Source organism: Otolemur garnettii, unplaced genomic scaffold (assembly GCF_000181295.1).
Source record: "Otolemur garnettii isolate 467f Iridium unplaced genomic scaffold, OtoGar3 scaffold00116, whole genome shotgun sequence".
Taxonomy (NCBI): Eukaryota; Metazoa; Chordata; class Mammalia; order Primates; family Galagidae; genus Otolemur; species Otolemur garnettii.
The window spans coordinates 4,595,555-4,600,039 of NW_003852511.1; the positions used below are offsets into that span (position 1 = coordinate 4,595,555).

General features: G+C 42.4%; 1 protein-coding gene across 8 annotated transcripts in view; it reads right to left on the bottom strand.

Annotated features, from left to right (window-relative positions):
- Positions 1-4,485, bottom strand: part of LYST (lysosomal trafficking regulator) — a 196,209-nt gene that overhangs the window by 59,194 nt on the left and 132,530 nt on the right. The window lies entirely within an intron of this gene.

Below are 4,485 nucleotides of genomic sequence, written 5' to 3' on the forward strand. Positions count from 1 at the left end.
AAAAATGCCACTCCTCAGTTGTCTTTCAAGGATGCTAGGTGTGGCAGGCAGACTCTAAGATGCCCCAGCAATTGCACTTGCTAATGTTAATACCTTGTGTGACCAACTCCCTGTAGGGTAGGCTGACCTAGGGGCTTGCTTCTTATCATCCGAAGGTGAAGGATGTCATTCTGCAATTAGGTTGTAAAAGACTGCGATTGCTGTCTCGCCAACACGCTCTTCCTTGCTGCCTTAGATGAAGCAAGTTACCTTGTTGTGAGGCCCATGTGGCAAGGAACTGAGGGTTTCTCAATAGCCAGGGAGGAACTGAGGCCCCTAGTCCAACAACTCTTGAGGGACTGAGCCTTGCCAACAACCATATTTCCCTGGTCAGGCCTTTATTTATTTATTTTTTAAGAGACAGGGTCTTGCTCTGTCACCCAGACTAGAGGGCGGTGGTATGCTCATAGCTCACTGCAACCTCAAACTCCTGGGTTCAAGTGATCCTTGCACCTCAGCCTTCCAAGGAGCTGGGACTACAAGTGCCCTTCCCCATATCAGGGTCTCACTATATTGTCCAGGCTGGTCTCAAACTCTTGGCCTCAAGCGATCCTCCCGACTTGGCTTCCCAAACTACTGGGATTATTGGCAGGCCTGGCTGGTTGAGCCTTTAAATTGAGACCCAACGCCTCACTAAAACCTTGGCCACAGCCTTATGAGAAACCCTGCAGTAAAGGACATGGCCAAGCCTTGCTGGGATCCTGCCCTGTAGAAACTGTCATATAATAGATGTGTGATTGTTTTAAGCCAGTACGTGTGGTAATTTGTTATGTGGCAGTAGTTGGCTAATATCCTAGGGAATCAATGTATTATTTTAAAAACTTGTAAATGAAGGGAGAGAGTCAATGGCACCTCAGGATAATCATATAGCTGGTGTGGGAGATGTTTATAACTATATCGCAGCTAATAAAAGAAGGAAAAAAATCCCCACTTTGTGACTTCTAATGACTTACTGGATCTAGGCAATGATTATTTCTGACTACTAATATCCTGAGATAAGGGTCAACTGGACATTATGCATTTCCTGGTGGAAGCACCTAATAACATCCATGAAGTATTCTTGTCAAAAAGAGAATAAAGGATCAGGTCTCTAGACGTAACTGCCAAAGGACAAGAAATCCAAAGGCTGGGCAACATGCTAAATGACACCATTGATGTCACCAGCAAAACCCAAATGACCAGTTTCTTCAACAGAAAAACGGATGAGATGGGGTGCAGTGGCTCATGCCTGTAATCCTAGCACTTCAGGAGGCTGAGGTAGGAGGATTGCCCAAGGCCGGGAGTTCAAGACCAGCCTGAGCAAGAGTGAGACCCCCCCCATCTCTACTAAAAATAGAAAAATTAGCCAGGTCTGGTAGTAGGTGCCTATAGTCTCAGCTACTTGGGAGGCTGAGGTAGGAGGATCATTTGAGCCTAGGAGTTTGAACTCACTGTGAGCTGTGATGATGCCACTGCACTCTTATTCTGCCCAGGGGACAGAATAAGACACTGTCTCAAAAAAAAAAAAAAAAGAGAGAGAGAGAGAGAGAGAAAAGAAGAGAAAAGAAGGAGGAGGAGGAGGAGGAGGAGGAGAAAGAGAAGAAAAACTGAAAGTAAAAAATAGAGATCAAGGGCAAACCTAGAGATTAAAAGAGATGTAAGAGCTATTTCAGTAATTCTTGACTCTTATTTGGCTGCTGATTCATGCAAACTCTATAAAAATTATTGATAAAAATAATTAAGGCATTTAAACATTAAATAGATATTTCATGATATTAAGGAGTTCTTAATTTTTTAGGTGTGACAGTGGTTTTGTTGTGGGTTTTCTAAAAGAGACCTTATGTTTTAAAGATATACACAAAAATATTTTGAGGTGAAAAATGGTATTTGGGGATTTTCTTCCACAGAATGCATTAGGGTTGTGTGGGGCATATGAGGAAATAAGACTGGTCACGAGTTGGTCATGGTGAAGCCGTGTGAGGTACTTGGGTGTTCATTACACTAGTCTACATTTGTATGTTTAAACATTTCCATAATAATGATAATAAAACAACTATGTCAGATCATGTCCCTTCTCTAATGTTTTCCACCTCACTCAGAGTAAGAGCTGCAGTGGCTTGCAAGTTTCCCTAGCAGCTAGGACCTTCCATCCCTTCACCACCTCTCTGAGCTCATCTCCCACCATTTTCCCCTTTAATCCTTCCATGCAACCCTCATAGGCCTCCTTGTTGCTTCTTGAACAGGTCAGGCTTGCTCCTGTCTTAGGCCCTTCTAGCTTGAACCCTTGACTATTCCTCCACCAGGTATCCCAACGGCTCACATCTTTTAGCTCTTTGTGCAAGTGGCACCCTCTCAGAGAGGTCTTGATTGCTCCAAATAAAATAGAAACATCTATCCCAGATAGGTTTATTTTATTTTATCCACCCTCAGTAGAGTGCCATGGTGTCACAGTTCACAGCAACCTCAAACTCTTGGTCTGAAGCGATTCTCTTGCCTCAGCCTCCTAAGTTGCTGGGACTACAGGCGCCTGCCACAACTCCCAGCTTTTTTGTTATTGTTGTTGTAATTGTCATTGTTGTTTGGCAGGCCTGGGCTAGGTTCGAACCCACCAGCTCCGGTGTACGTGGCTGGCGCCCTAACTGAGCTACATGCGCCAAGCCTAAAAAAATCTGAATGAAATTTTAAAAATCTTCCTTTTGTAGCAAAATGGCAGATAAGATTACCTGGAAATCTTCCCATTGTAGAACACTTCAAAATGGTAGTAGATCAAATTTAGTAATTAATAAAATAGATTTTATTTTTTTTAGACCAGCTATAGGTTTACAGAAAATTAAGCAGATAGTACAGAAAGTTTCAATATGTCCTCCCCACCCCCCAAACTCTCTCCAACACTCACAGTTTCTCTATTATTAAATTATTATTAAATCTTATATTTAGTTGAAACAGCTACTACAATTTATGAACCGAAATTGCTATATTTTTCTTACCTGAAGTTTGTAGTGACCTTAGTTCACTCTGCATTGTCTATGCTATAGGTTCTGATGAAAGCACAGTGACATGCATCCACCATTACAGTGTTGTACAGATAGTCTCACTGCCCTAAGAAATCCCTGGGTCCATCTCTTCTTTCCTCCTTCTCTCTCCTCAACCCCTGGCAACCCCTGATCTGTTTATGGCTGCCACAGTTTTGCCTTTTCCAGAATGTCACATTGTTTGAAAATCATACAGTATGTAGCCTTTGGGGGTTGGCTTCTCTCATTCTTTTACTAAGCAATTTTTTTGAGACTGGATCTCACTCTGTTGCCCACACTAGAGTGCAGTGGTGTCATCATAGCTCACCGCAGCCTTGAACTCCTGGGCTCAAGTGATCCACCTGCCTCAACCACCCAAGTGCTGGGACAAGAAGCAGGTGTGCTATCACATTTGGCTAATTTTCTATTTTTTGTAGAGACAGGGTCTTGCTTTTGCTTAGACTGGTCTTGAACTCCTGGCCTTACACAATTCTCCCGCCTTAGTCTCCCCAAGAGCTAGGTTTATTGGCATGAGCTAAACTTCCAAGAAAGTAAGAAAAATAAAATCCCAAGCAATCCAAAAAAAAAAAAAAATTAAAACAATAGCAGTAGGGAGAAAGCAATGCTTTGGTGCCTGGTTGTATAAGTCTGCCTGTGTATGTACATATGTGCACCCCTGTCTTGTGTCCCAGTTCAAAAATGAAGTGACTTAGGCTAATATTCTCTTGAGGACAAAAGCTGAAGCTGTGGGCTCCCTGGAATCAGGGTGTAGAATTGAAATTCCTTCAGAACATAAAACCCAGGAAGAGACAAATTCCTAATGAAAGATTAGACAGACATACTCATCAATAAAGGAGAATAACTGAGAAGCTTGTCTCTTTTGGTCTGCGGCCTGGGTCTCTATCTGAGAATTCATAATTGTGGGCCTGTTACATGGATTTAGGTTAACATGCACCTATCTGAATGGCCTGGAAATGGTCAAGCAGTGAAACACAGTTCCCGTGCCCCCAAATCACCCAGCAAAGGCAGAGCAGAGTCAGTCTCTGGAGGAATAGTCCTGTGAATAATGCACCACTCCTGCAAATAAAGCCCCAGAGAGTGCAGCCTCACAGAGCAACACTCACCCAATAGCTACAGTCCTTTCCTATGTGGCTAGAGGAAGGAAAGGGGATGAGAGAGGGACTACTGGAAGGCTGGATGTGCTTGAAAGCACAAATCCTAGTTAATTTAGGCAAAACCCCACATTCAGCATTGAAGAATAAGGGGCCATAGGTCCTACACATCCTACCATCACTAGGTCCTTCCCAAAGCCTAAAATCAAAAACACTTTAAAAAATATGCATCTAATTCATTCGTAAATTGCATTTAAATACATGAATTATGTCATTCAATGCTTTTAATAAAGAAATAAAAAAAAAGTTTCTACTAAAGTTTAACAAGTTAGAATTTATCTCCT